The sequence below is a fragment of the Triturus cristatus genome, chromosome 9, assembly GCF_964204655.1.
Source record: "Triturus cristatus chromosome 9, aTriCri1.1, whole genome shotgun sequence".
Lineage (NCBI taxonomy): Eukaryota > Metazoa > Chordata > Amphibia > Caudata > Salamandridae > Triturus > Triturus cristatus.
Genome location: NC_140592.1, coordinates 1005335351 through 1005349991, shown reverse-complemented (window position 1 = coordinate 1005349991; position 14641 = coordinate 1005335351). Strand labels below are relative to the sequence as shown.

General features: G+C 49.8%; 1 protein-coding gene across 3 annotated transcripts in view; it reads right to left on the bottom strand.

The window, feature by feature from the left end:
* LOC146799199 (uncharacterized) overlaps positions 1 to 14641 on the bottom strand; it is a 120185-nt gene that overhangs the window by 9112 nt on the left and 96432 nt on the right. For all 3 annotated transcript variants that reach the window (XM_085626638.1, XM_085626640.1, XM_085626639.1), the window contains one exon: positions 10953 to 11048. The gene's annotated coding sequence lies outside the window, so the exon portion shown is untranslated. The remainder of the gene's footprint in view (positions 1 to 10952; positions 11049 to 14641) is intronic.

Below are 14641 nucleotides of genomic sequence, written 5' to 3'. Positions count from 1 at the left end.
CCCGCCAGCAGAGGCTGTCGCAACCGGTTTGACACTTGGCGAGTCGAGTTGGGGTATAGTACCAATAGGACGCAATCTTAAAGGCAGTTTCCGCGTGACCCATGGAGCTTGCAGTGTGGTGTGTTCGGTAGAAAATATCCTCCATTCCTCATCGGACAGTGTGCGCCCCAGTTCCTCCTCCCAGCGCTTCTGCCCTGCTGTGCGGACTTTAGGAATGCCCTTTGTGAGAAGGGAGTATAGTTCAGAAATGAGCCTCCGATCGTCCTTTTTACGGGTGAGCCATTTCTCGAACTGACGCATTAGTCGGTGGGCCAGGAGGCGAGTCGCTGGATCCGAAATCCAGTGAGTCATCTGGGAGTGGAGAAAGAGGTCAGAGCTACGGAGGTCATAGTCCTCCCGCAAGTCCTTAAAAGGGATGAGTCCCTGGATGTCAAATAGGTGCCCTAAGCGCTTGCAGCCTCCCTCCAGCCAGCGCGCTGCTAGCATTTTGTCCATCCCGGGTGGGAAGGCGGGATTGGAGAAGATTGGGGTCATGGGCGATGGGAACGTGGTCAGATTCGCCTGCGTTGAAACCCTATCCCAAGCGAGCATTGTGGGGCGGGTGACAGGCGAGGAATAAAGTACCCAAGCGTGCACAGGGCGCGGCAGCCAGGCATCGCGCCAGATGTGGTGGCCCGCCACCATCTGGTCCATGAAGACCCAGTGCTTCTTAGTCATGGGGCGGTTCTACTCCACGAGATACCATAGCAGTGAAGCGGGATAGTAACGGGTTATATTGGGGAAGGCGAGGCCACCCTCCTTCTTAGGGCGTTGGAGCAGCGTTTTTTGTAAGTGGGGGGAGATCGGACCCCACACAAAATGCTCAATCGCAGTCTGGATATGGTGCAGGGAATGAGAGGAGGGCTCTAGGGGGAGCGTTTGAAACAAATGTAGGGCCCGAGGCAAAACATTCATCTTAACAGCAGACAGCCTACTGAACCATGTCCAAGGCAGACGCAGCCAGCGGGCCAGATCAGCCTGATAACGAGATAGAAGGGCTGCATCGTTCACGGCCGCAGTGGTCGCGAGGCTTTTGTGAAAGACCAGACCAAGATAGGCAACGCCATCCGATACCCAATCAAAAGCGAAGCGAGCTCGCAAGGCGTCTACCGTCGGTTGGGCAGCGGTGAGGTTGAGAACTTGAGATTTCTGCATATTAATTTGAAAGCCAGAAACCTGGCTAAAGGTCTTTATGTCCTCCACAATGGCCGGCAATGAAGTCATAGGATGAGCCAGCGAGAAAATGACATTGTCCACATAAAGGCTGATAAGATGGTGGTCTAAGCCAAATGGGATACCGCGCGCCGCAGGATTGTCCGAAGCCATTGGGCAAAGGGCTCCATATAAAGAGCTAAAAGCAAGGGGGAGAGGGGGCAGCCCTGCCGCGTCCCCCTCTCCACCGCAAAACTATCAGAGAGTAAGCCATTAACCATCACTGCTGCTGTTGGCGCACTGTAAATGCTCGTGATCCATTGATGAAATCTAGGCCTCAGTCCGAATTGTTCTAGAGTTACAAATAAGTACGGCCAATGCACACTGTCAAAAGCCTTTTCGGCGTCGACCGCTAACAGTAAGGTCTCTTCTTTGGATCTTTGCACTTTATCAATTAAGTGGCAAAGTCGCTTGGTGTTGTCCCCACATTGCCGGCCCGGAATGAAGCCCTATTGGTCCGGGTCAACCAGTCCAGGCATATGGGCGTTCAGCCAAGCGGCCAAAACGCTAGAAAACAGCTTTGCATCGATATTTAATAAGGAAATCGGCCGGTAGGAACTGCAGAGTTCCGGATCCTTCCCCGGTTTAGGGATGACTGATATAGAGGCCTGTAACATCGAGGTTGTGAGAGACCCCGTGTCTGCGAAGGAGTTGAACAAGTGCTTGAACAGCGGGGCCAATTTGGCACTAAGGGTTTTATAAAAAAGAGCGCTAAAACCATCTGGGTCCAGCGCTTTCATGGTCTTCAGGCGAGCAATGGCCGAGATCACCTCCTCGATGCGAATGGAAGCTTCCAGGGCCTCCACCTCGTGCGCTGGAAGGGGAGTGACCGCCACTCCTCGAAGGAACTCAGTAGGATCAGTTAACAGGGAATGGTCCGCAGCATAAAGAGTCTTATAAAAAGAGCGGAATGCCGACATCATTTCGGCGTCACCTGTGATCGCCAATCTGTCTTCTCCTCGAAGCGCCTTAATGGCCTGTGCTGCCTGTTGATGCGCAAACAGTGAGCCAACATACACCCCCCTTTATTTGAGCCCACATAGTATTTATGTTTCAGTCGCACTACCGCATGTTCGGCCCGATCAAGGTCCAGTCGCCGAAGCTGAAGGCGTTCCTTTTCCAGCTGTCTCCAGATTCTGGGAGCCCCAGTACTCTTATGAATTGCCTCTAGCTCCCTGACCTTAGCTTCCAGTTCCGCACGTTTGGACTGCCTGACTTTATTTTCGTAAGCCGATTTGGCAATCAGCACCCCTCGCACCACTAGTTTAAGCCCCTCCCACACCGACGATAGCAGTGTAGAGCCAACGTCGTTAGTTGTTAAATAGTCAGTCAAGCAACGCTTAATGTCCGTCACTACAGCTGGAGAGCGGAGCATCGAGTCTCGCAGGCGTCGAGGGAGGGTCGCGCAGCGGGGAGACGCATGGTCAGGGTAATATGTGCATGGTCAGATACGGAGCGGGCCTCAACAGTGGCATCCATGGTGCAGGCCCATGTCGCTGGGGTAACAAGGAAGTGATCTAGTCGGGCATAGGTCTTGTGAGCTAGTAATATGAAAAGTCCCACTCGTTCGGATGAAGGCAGCGCCACGCTTCTCGGATCCCTGTATCATGTAACCAGTCTCCGCCACCCGCTGTCAAGGCTCCCGCATCCCCGATCCGTGAGCCAGAACGGTCCATCCCAGTGTCCATCGCCAAGTTAAGGTCACCTCCCACCACTACTATGGGGTCGGGTGTGAGCAAGACTTCCGCATAGGCATCTATGAGGAATTTCGCCGGCCTGACGTTGGGGGAATAGATTGAAGGTACCGTAAAGTGTGAGTGTCCCACCATAAAACACAGCGCAAGGAAGCGTCCTTTGATCTCCGCAATGGGCCCTACCACTGAGCCCCTGAAACGCTTAGCGAGCAGAATGGCTACCCCCCCCTCCCCTCGCTTGCTATTCCCAGAGGACCAGAATTGTAAGGGAATGTGGCTGTGGCGCATGCGCTGGGTGTCGCTGTGAAGCAGGTGGGTTTCCTGAAGGAGACAAACATACCCCCCGGAGTGCTCAAGTAAGGAAAGGACCGCCTTTCGTTTGACAGGATTGTTGAGGCTCCGAGCATTGAAGCTAACAATCTTAAGATCCATTTAGAGGGGACATAGCAAACAGTGGAGTGACCGAGGCCCCACTCGTGAGAGTGGAGGGTTGCACCAGAGGAAGGAGGCACACCAGCGGAGAGAAGCAATCACAAAAGAAAAAGAAGCTCACTGGGGAGACGACCCTCCCGAACCCTGAAAGAAAAACCCACCCCAACATGACCCAAGAAAAACCACAAAAGCTCCACCAGAGCTCGATTCAATACGTAGAACAGGAGACTACAGTCTGTCTCGTAGGGAAGGTCAGAGGGGGAATGAACCTTCCTGGAGAAGAATACCAGATGGCGTGTACGCCCAAAGGGGAAGTTTAAGACGTCGGAGAAAGTGGACCACTTTTGAGTCCCTCCGGCTCCGTCTCGATACTACCATTCCCATGATGTAGATTGGGATGCTTCACGGGGTGCTCGTCGGTCCTGGGCCTGAGAGAGGGTGGAGAGCACCGCATCTCACTCTTTTGCCATTTCCTCTGGGCCTGGTTTTGTGGAAGTCCAGGACTTGCCGATGGTCTGCCAGCGGGGAAGACGTTTCTTTGCACGCGGTGAAGGACTGTTACTCGGCATCGGGGTCGCGTCTGTTGCCAGCCCCAGGAGGTCCAAGGTGTCGGCCAGGGAGCGCATCTGCCTCAACTTTCCCTGATGTTTAAAGATGATGCGAAAGGGATGGCCCCAGGAGTACGGTATTCCCTTATCCCGTAGATAGGACATGACTGTTCAGAATTCTCTCCGTTTGGCCACCAAGTCCTGGAATAGGGTCGGAGTGTGCCCTCAAAACTGAATTGGCTTGGCCCCGCTGGCCTTGCACAGGATTAGCTCCTTGAGTTGAAAATCATGTACGCAAACGAGGACATCAGGCAGGGGAGCCTTGCTGCTTCTCGGTAGACCCACCCTGTGGACACGGTCCATCTGGATATCTCACGTATCCTCCTCGCCCAAGATTTGCTGAAAGAGAGACAAGACATAGCCTCGCAGATCTTCTCCCTCCACCTTCCATGGTATTGCTCGAATGCGGATGTTATTTCTCGGGATCTGTTTTCGACGTCTTCCGCGCATGCCTGAAGGTCTAGGTTCTGGTCCCGTAGGCGGAGGACTTCCTGTTGGAGTTGATGCATATCGTCTTCCCTCGCCAACTCGTGTTCCTCCAGTACGGCGACTCTCTCACCGACTTCCTCAACGTCTCGATGCACCTTCCGGAGGTCTGATGCCAGCTGGCTCTTCAGCTTCTGTATTTCATCCTTGATGACCGAGAATAGTTCCAGCATAAAGGCCTTTGTGGCTGGGCCATCGGCTTCTGTGATAGAGTCTGTGCGCCCCTGAGTTTTGGAGGATCCTTGAGACACCTCTGCACTTCCGTGCTGTTTCAGCAAGAGCTCTTTGAGGGATTTCTCCTTTCTTGCGCGTGCAGTAGCCATCGTTGCACACTGACGTGAGAGAGGCGAAACGGGAGCGTGTGCCAGGCCGAGGCGACACCGCAGCCTTCAGTTTGGTGTCACACCAGGGGTTTGGGTAGTGCAGGACACTTAGGGGCCCACCGCGGCCCGAGGACTTCTTGGGAGACCCAGCCGGGATCTCCCAGGGGCATGTCGCAGGGACACTCCTATGCTGCTGGTCTAGGTGGCCAACAGGGCGCTCTGCTGCAGGGTGCTGAGGCCCAGCTGCCATGCCCATGCCGCTCCTCCTCTATGTCTGGGCTCGATCCTGCATGCTATGCTGAGGGGGGGGGCCAGACCTGCAATGCGCCTCAGAGCGGGATCTCCGCTGAACCGGTGTGGAGGGGAAGCGACGAGACGCCAGGATGCCACTATGCCAAGGTCTCCGGTCCCAGCATCATCCAGAGGGAGGGCGCGCCAAGAGATGGGAGCCCTTGCGCCCGGGCAGTGAGCCACTCACCGGGTGCTGTCCGCAGTGAACAGGCAATCAGGTCCCGCCGCAGCCAGCACGGGCCGTAAACCCCCACAGCGCAGGAGGAAGGCACCGGCCACCACTCTCAGGGAGTCCGCTGTCCGCAGCCCATATTCAGGAGCTGTGTGAGTGGGCCCAGGGGCCTCCGGCCTGTGCCCTTGATGCTGTACTGGACACCCACGGTCCTCAGCCGTCGATCATGTGGTGGGTCACCCGTGGCAGCTGCGCAGCCAGATCCCTCGCAGCCAGAACCCGAAGCTCACTCACCCCCAGGCTCCAGCACCACCTCCCCGCAGTCCGCTGCGGTGCAAGATGGCGGCCCAATGACTCACTCCACGTCGCGTCCCTGGGTCCGTGTGCGAGTGGTGGGCACACCCGTGGAGATCCCCAACCAGGGCGCGGCCCCCTCACAGGCCAGGAGCCACCACCGCCGAGTCACCGGTGCCGGCAAGCATCACTGCAGGCCAACGGGTAGATGGAAGCAAAATGGCGGCCCTCGGCAGGCCGCAACCCGTATTCAGCTCACCGCCCCCCAAGGCTGTATGCTCTAAGGCTCGGGGCCTCCGGGCCGTGGCGTGAACAGCCGCCGATGCAGATCATGGGGTCCGGCACTCTCCAGACCCGCGCTGCAGCTCTAGGTGCGCGGGCCGTCCAGGCGGCAATCACACAACCTCGGCTTCAGCCCCGGCCTCTGCCGCGGGACCCCAGCACCGAACACAGCAATGGCTCGCCAGCACGCTCCGGCAAACAGGATGTCACCGCAGCAGGCACCGGCGGGATCAGATGGTTGTCCGCTTCAAAGACCCACCGTTTGCACAGCGGGAATGGGGCAAATACAAGGCGACTAAAGTGGCGAGGCCGGAGGAGCAGAGTTCCGCGTCCTACCGTGCCGCCATCTTGGCCACGCCCCCTTGGGGTCATTTTGAACAGATATATGATTGCTAAGGACAGTCACGATGTGCCGTGCTCAGGTGAAGAAATAGTTTATGATTTGGTTCCTTCGGGCAGTTCCTGCTGCAGAAGCTACGGGGTGTGCTCCACCAGCTTCTTCTTCCTCATCATCCTGAGCATCGTCTGGTGCATCTGACACTTGGATCCATGGGGCATTGGTGCGTACACATATGTTGTGCAATACACAACATGTTATGATTATCTTGCATACTATTTCTGGGCTGAACAACAGTCTGCCACCTGTGATGTCAAGGCACCGGGAAACGTGACTTTAGCACGCCAAATGTGCGCTCCACAATGCCCCTGGTGCGTCCGAGGGACAAATTATACTGCCTCTGGGCCTGGGTGTTGGTGGCACGGAGGGGTGTCATCATCCATGGGGTGAGTGCATATCCTTGATCACCTGTTACAAGTAATGGTGAGATGTGTCCATTAGTAGTTATGCATGGTGTGTTGGCAGTGTTAATACTTTTGTGGTGTATGATTTGTGCTACTTTTGAATTCATGTTTGTCATGTGTAGCTCCTGACAAATGATCAGCATCACTGCAAATTACATTGTCTCACAGCTGCTTGTCCCTCCCCCTGAGCCTATTTAATTGTGTGCGCAGCACTTTGCATCACTAGCACTCTAACAGTGCACCAATGTCAAGCCTGTCTGCGCATGTCCGCAAGCCTAACACCAACACCAGCGCTACCACTCATCCGCCCTCCTTGCAGTCAATGCCAGGAGAACGTTTAAATGCCAATGGGCCACACCAGACACGGCTCATGTTCAGTTCTGCTGCTGCCGCCAGACCTTCCCCACCACCCAAGACCTGCACTTTCTGATCCAGACCAGCCACAAAGCAACAGTGAGCGGCACCCTCACCTGCACGGCCCACAGAGAGCAGGAAAGCTTCACCAACACCATCAACCTCATCACACACCATGCCATCTACTCCATGAACTACGTACTTATTCCTGAGCGGAGCCTCCACCTCACATACCACAACAACTTCAAATCCATTTTCCTCTGGCTGATGCTTGCTAACATCGAACTGAGCCCACTCTTCACCACATTGATCCACAGCGCAGGGCACACCTTTGACCCCATCTTCTCATGTGGAAACTGCGTCCACTTCATCAACACCACTCAACGCCCATGGAGTGACCGGCACTGCGTACACTTCCTCTTTAAGAAACCCCATGACATCAAAACCCACAGCAGGCCCCACACAAAGTTACTGGAGCTGAGTCACCGAGGAGCTGGTACACTCCACCATCAACAGCAACGCACACACCACTGCAGTCAACACCAACAGCGCTGCTCGGGATTTCCACACATGTATCTCCAACTGCACATACACACTTGCCCCAATATGCTACTCCAACATACAGCGTGCAATGAATGCCACTTCAGTCACCAACAACATCCGAGATGACAGATGCATCTACAGATGCCTGGAGAAGAACTGGAGCTACATGAAGGGAACAATTAGACATCACCACCTACAAGGACACCAAGCTCATACTCTCCCTCACCAAGGCGCCCACACTGGGCTTCCAGGGAGGATTGCAGCAAGTTGCAACATGCATGATCAACAGCTGGGGGTGCTCTACAAAGACGAGACATTAGTCCTCATCCTCGTGACCACCCCATCAGCATGTGGCTACACCTGTTGGGCCACCGCCTTCAGCAGCCCCCCCAAGACAACTCTAGGTACCTAGGCATCGTACTTGAGTGCTCCCTCTCCATGAACAAACAGGTCTACGCAGTGACCTGCAGCTGCTTCGACAGCCTCTGCATCCTCCATGTGACCTTCACATGGTCCCCCCCCAATCAGGTAGGATAGTCACCAACCCAGTCATTGCCTTCAGGCTGAACAACGGAAATGCAATATATGCCCACATGGACATGTCTGTGCTCTGCAAACTTAAGACTGTCCAGCACACTATCACCACACTCGGCCTTGTTTACATACTTTCTTCATAGATCGAGGGAAGCCAGCTATGGCATAAAAGCCTTGCTTGGTCTCAAACTGTTCCTGCGCAGTGTTGGGGAGGCGTAGGTGCTGGGGTATCAGGCTGATGATGGCATCCAAGACAGTTGGGAGGAACTTGGATAGGGCTGGCTGTGAGACTCCTCCAACTCTGGCAATTGTTGGTTGGAAGGTACCAGAGGCCAACAGGTGCAGCACAGCCAGCAGCTTTGTTTGCGGAGGGATGTTGGTTATCCACTGTGTTGGTGCAGTCAGCCTGTGGGCTATCTGGGTTAGGATGCAGCAGATGGATGTTTTTTCGCATCGCGGGTCCAGGCGAGCGTTGTGAATATAGCAAAGTGGGGTTAGCGTGCGTTTTTGCACGGGAACGCCTAAGTTGCATATCATTAGCTATAGTAATCGCTAACATCCTTGGCGATGCTGGATGCGGCCGCTATCAACAGAAAGCTGTCGCTAACGGCTGTTAGCGACAGCTTGGTAATACTGCGATAAAAATATCGCCACATTAGCAGCAGAAAAGTGCTGCTAACACAGCGATATCTCCTTGTGAATATGCCCCAAGGTTTGCCGAGGTGCTTAGAGGCACTCTGCGATGCACAGCGATGCAAAGTGTTGCACTGATTTACTTGCCATCATGAAAGCCTGTGCGTGCAGTACCAATGTGCACAATGCCATACAACCCATGGTAGGTAACCACAATGAGTGGAAGAAAGCAGATACTAAGTGAAAGACTGTTTCAGCACTTTGCTTGGGGTGGAGGCTTAAAAGCAGAGTGCCTAGCCACAGTGCTTAGTTTCTAAAAGATAAAATACGTGCCGGAGCCCAAGGTATTGCTAAGGATTCAACTGCAGCTTACACCATCCACTGCCCCTGCCAGTACTGCAAAGGCCAGTTCAATGACTTCGGGATGCACTGCCCTAACCTTTTTTTGCATATTTCATTGCTAAAGTGATGATCTCTGCTCAAAATTGAAACACAGCGCAACAATGTGGTGGACAATTATAAGAAGTACTGGTGTTAAGAATTAAGTGTGGTGCTGAGCACCTGCAAACAGCAGCACAAATTAAACACTGCCCTGCCCTACCACAAATATTCACGATGGAATCCTAAACGAATGGAGAGCACCGGAGGGATTAGTAGTCATACAGGGAACAATGATGACACCAGAGTTAAGATGAAGCCATCTTTGTAAATCATGGAAAGGTAAAACTCTTCCACAAATCTTAAAGTGACTCTCGCCATGACAGGGGGCAGCACTGCAGTGGTATACAGAGGTCCTATCTCTGTAAATGAAAAAACTACAACAAAGCCTGGTCCTTGATTCCCTGCAGCTGCTACAGCTGAATGGGGGGTGGAGAAATGTGAAGAGCATTGAAGTAATTGGAAGGACAGAATAGCTAGGAAAACTAGGACTGTGTGTTTGAGAAGACTTAGCAGAACGGATGCATTTAAAAAGATGAGCCCTGAAAAATGCTGATTTATGTTCATGGACAAACCATGATTATCCATGCTTCTACTGCACAGACTTGACTTCTTGACTGTTCCTGACTTAATTTGAGCCGGTGGTTGCAGGTGGGGACCACTGGCCGTCATCTTTGGGGACCAGTACTTATTTTTTTTCTCAAGAGACTATGATCCACAGTAAGAAAGATAAAAACACATAATGGGAATGGAGGAGGAAAAGAAAGAACGAAAATAGTGAGAAAGAAAGCAGCAATGAAAAAAAGCGTGAAAGAGAGGGATAAAGCGGCAGGGTGAGTCTGGTGGTTGATGAAAGAGGCAGGAGTTCCAATCAAGACTACACAGTCTTGGTATTCGGCACCCAAAACTTGATAACGCCGGTCGCAGGCTTATAAGCAATGCTTGGATACCAGTTCTTTTTTTTTTTTTTTACTAAATAAGCACTGCTGTCCACATTTGCATCACTATTCACAAATAAGCCACCAAGTTTGTTGGAAAGAAATTGCTTGTCTGTAGGATAGGAAATAAGTTGGTACAGTCCAAATTCAGTGTTGCTAAATCGCTAGTCTTTGTGTGACTTCTCCGAGTGCAGAGAATTCATCCTTACATAGAACAAACAAATGTGCAATATCCCCATACCACAATGCTGCTAATTGGCATTCTACTTTTTATGTTGAAAGAAATATTTCTTAAAGCCTTGGGGGTGGTGCACACTAACCTCTAGCATTGGGAAGCCATAACAACAGAGGTGGTCTCGCTCTCCCAGTTTCTTAAGGCTAAACCAACCTGACTTTTTAGCACAACTATCCCAAATGTGCTACTGTGGTCACATAGCACATGGTGAACTGTTACCTCTACGAAAATCCCTTTAATCCAGCACACAGTGCAGTCACTTCCAAGTAAATACTCTTACTGTGGTGCTTGGATGCACAGAGAAATCACATCACCTTTTTATAATATAATTTGTAACTATCACGAGGAATTCCACAACCAATAACAAACATTTCTTAGTGGAGGAGGGACCCCCAAATTGAAGTAAGTGCCAAATCTCGGCTATATTATTCACACATATCAATAGTTTGGCTCATATACGTCTATCATCATGTTTTTGTCACAACATAACACAATCAATTTATTCAGGACATAATTAATTCACAGTTTAATCCAATACACAGGCATCACTTATAGATAAACATTGCATCAGAATTAGTCCTTCAACATATATAAATGCCAACAACTGGTTTCTCGTTAGTTACACTTCACAGGTAAAAATAACCTGTAGTAGAGACTTCAAACTGTTGAGTTGCCGCAGGTATAAAACGGAAATAATGCCAACCGGCAGATGTTTCCGAATTCTATTGTTTCATCAGGGCTGAAATAAACAGTGACAAAAAAGCTTTTATGAGCAGGAGGAATTTTTATGTGACATGAAATTATTCAGTTTGAGTCATATGATAGCCATTAGAAACTAGGTAATCAGGTGAAGAAACTACAATCCAATGTAGGCGAAACATAACTAAGTTCAAAACATGTATTAACCAAATCATAAGTACACGTCACAAAGAAATACATTGAATATATACTAATGAAAATGTAATACATACATTTCCAGTACAGTCTACACCCTGTAAACAGTTTGATTGTTGCTCCACTATATAGAAATATAAAATAGATCACTAAGCACATTCAGATTCATCTTCTTATGTTACTCAATGTATAGATTTGCTCACCTAGCTACTACAATTCTGTATACTATCTCAATAAATTGATTATACATCCTATCCATAATAGTGAAAATTAAATTCATACATTTCCTGTACAATCTATATGTCGATCAAAGACATATTATCCAGACTGTTTTTATATATATATGAATAAATGAGATTTGGTATTCAAAGAACCTGCATTTGAAGAATTACTTTGGGGTGCCTCTTACACCAAGATTTTTTGTTGTGTATGCTACAGATTATAGTGGGCAGCTATCATATTTACTCTGGACAGATTGTCCCTTTTAATTGCCCAGCTTAATTGTGAATTCATTTTTTTCCACAACAAATATGTATGGGTGTAAAGAATTCTGCTTTTTAAGCAACAATACAATATACAAGTAAAGTGATTTTTGACGCGAGATTCACTTGAATAGCTTTTCTCAGTTCATCAGATTCAATAGCCCAGAAAAGTCACCAACAACATCACACTGGAGAAAATGGAGAACAGGGCAGTGGAGATGCCAAAAGTGCAGAGCAAATTATTCCCGGACACAACAGATTAGTTGGGCTATGTCAGTGTCTCTAGGGCTCGCTATACCGAGTGACTCTTCATAGTCAATACCGGTAGAGATGTCTAAAGCCCAACCACATGCATAAGCAGGCACCTGGCAACGGCTGCAGTTATGAGTCCTTCTCTTACGTTTCTTTTCACACCCAAACTTATGTCGCACTCCACTGTTCCTGTGATCCCTAACTCTCCTGGCGTTTGATAGAATGTTGTGCTGTTGTTGCTTTGTTTCCCTTTTTATAGGCTTCCCCATACTGGTGCTGTAGTATACTTTCATTTAAATTCAGTTCTTGGGCAGAATTCCTGGAGTGTCTGGAAGGTAGTTCATTTAACCTGCACTGCGCACAGGGTAAGTCAAATACTAAGTTCCTTTGATAGATCCAGAGTGCACGTTTACTGTACATTTCCTGCTTACTGTAATCCTTTTCCCCTTCCACACGGGTTTCCTTCATAATCCTGAATTCTAGTACAGGAGGTGAGGGGACCAACTGGGGAGGAGGAGGGATTAGCCTCCATATCCTTTGCTTGAATGTACCAGGGTAGTGACAGATTTACATCACTGAAACCTCATAGCTGACTATCTTAAGCACAGACATATCTGTTGTATATAAACATCGACAGAGGGCATTTTTTTTAAATCTGATCTCTACAACTCAACACTGTGAGAATCGGTTTTTAGAGATACATGGATGCTCTTTGAACATGACATATCTCTATTTCCACTGCAATAGTCACCTGTCCTACATTTATATTTGTAAACAAATGGTGCCTGTTTCATGTCACCCAAAACCACATATCTCCCACTTAGAAAATGTGTCTTACATAGACTCCAGTACTATTCACTTTAACTCAAAATTGAATCAACAGGAGCTCATTTGTACTGTTTGTTTTACCTGCCAGAGTCCGGGAGTGCCTGGAGATGTGTTACACAGCCGCCCAAGACGGAATTAGTTTTTTCTCATAGAGGCCGCGCTAGCGGCACGCTCGCTGCACCTGTCACCAATCGCGCCAGGAGGGGCATTTAAGGAGTTCAGGGCTCTCGCAGCGCAGGTGTGCCCTGGCCGTGCCCGGGGAAAGCCCGGGCCAAGGGCGGGCCAGTCCACGCCCGTCAGAGGCCGGAGGAGGCCGAGCTGGTCCACGTTATTAACATTTCTACATCGCCTTGGTCTTAATTAGTGTGGACTTTTGAGGTACTGTGTTAATATCTTGTTGGCAGCTATCTTGTATTAAGAAAGGGTGCAAAATGATCAGGTCAAAAACTGGTAATGGGCAAGGGGTGGTAGGGACACTGGACGTTTTTTTATTGAGAGCAGAATCAGCTCTCATTCATGAAATTGAATTGACTGAGCGCAGATTGTCCCTGGAGCCACAAAACGCTCGCAATCGACCTGCTCTTATCACCCCTGCTTCGCAAATGGGTTTGGAAGCTAATTCACCACAAATAAGCATGTCACAATCCCCAGGCCCTGAAATTATTAATGTCTCTGACATAGTTGATCCCCCAGTTATGCCGAAAGTTGTCACAAGGGACCAATAACCCAAGAGTAATCATGGAAGTAGCCTTGCTCCGCCGTTAAAGAAGAGGAAGGGTCAGGCGCCAAACAAACAAAAAAAACAAAGTCAATCTTCTGTCTAAACCGCTTGGTCGTAGAAGTAAACAGGCAGACTTAGAGTACAACCAGGGGGCTATTCAAGCACTTGCCCCAGATGATGGGGTGTTATTGGTAGAGTCATCTAGTCAGGAGAGGGAAGCTTTCTTGAAACAATTGGACCTCGTGATCTTAGCCCATTTGAACCCGATATTGAAAAAACTAACTGAAACTGAGACTAGGTTAGCGCTCATAGAGAAATCTGTATTGAGTACTTCCCAAACCTCTATAGAAAATGGGCAAAGCAGGGGTGGGGGCCCAGTTGCTGTGAAGGGGGCTGAGCAACAACCCAAACCTTAGGTAAGACCTGCTATTCAGGACAGTCAGCCTCTCCTAAGTGTAGGAAACCCCCCTGTAAACGCCACCGAGACCCCACATCAGATAGAAGGGTTGCCTCACAGGACTGCCCGGACCCCACATGTCCCAAGAAGCACACAAGTTGATAAAGTAAGTGATAACCATGAGGAAAGACACAGTAATACAGGCATCATAGAAGGGCGGAGCAGTGATCAAAGACCTTCTAGTGGCTCATATTTTAATTTGCATTTACCCCCAGAAGCAACACCATATATTGTAGTGTTGGCCAATGTCCCACCATTGCTGCCCGGTGGTGTTGAGCACTATTTGAGTACAAGGACAGGAATTAATAACAAATTGTTATTTTCTGAATTTAAGATGGCATGCAGAACTGAGTGGGTGGGGAAATCTAGTAAGACACTCTCGGGAGATTGTGTTGCACTAACCTTTAGATCACCAGGTTTGGTCAAAACAATACTCAAGAGGATGGACAATTTTTATACATATGAGAGGGGCATTTCCATCCTACCCTTGGAGTTCTTCTATCAGGCTCCAAGACCGCAATGGCACACAGTGGAGGATAATAGACGTGCATTGTCAAACCCGCACCCTCAGTTTCCACCTTGGTTTCATCCAAATAGTTTTGAGGCCTTAAGTGGTCTTGCTGATATAGACTGACTAACACCAAACTTGAGTGCATCAGGGATTAACGCTACTTCATACAAAACCCCTAAGATTATAT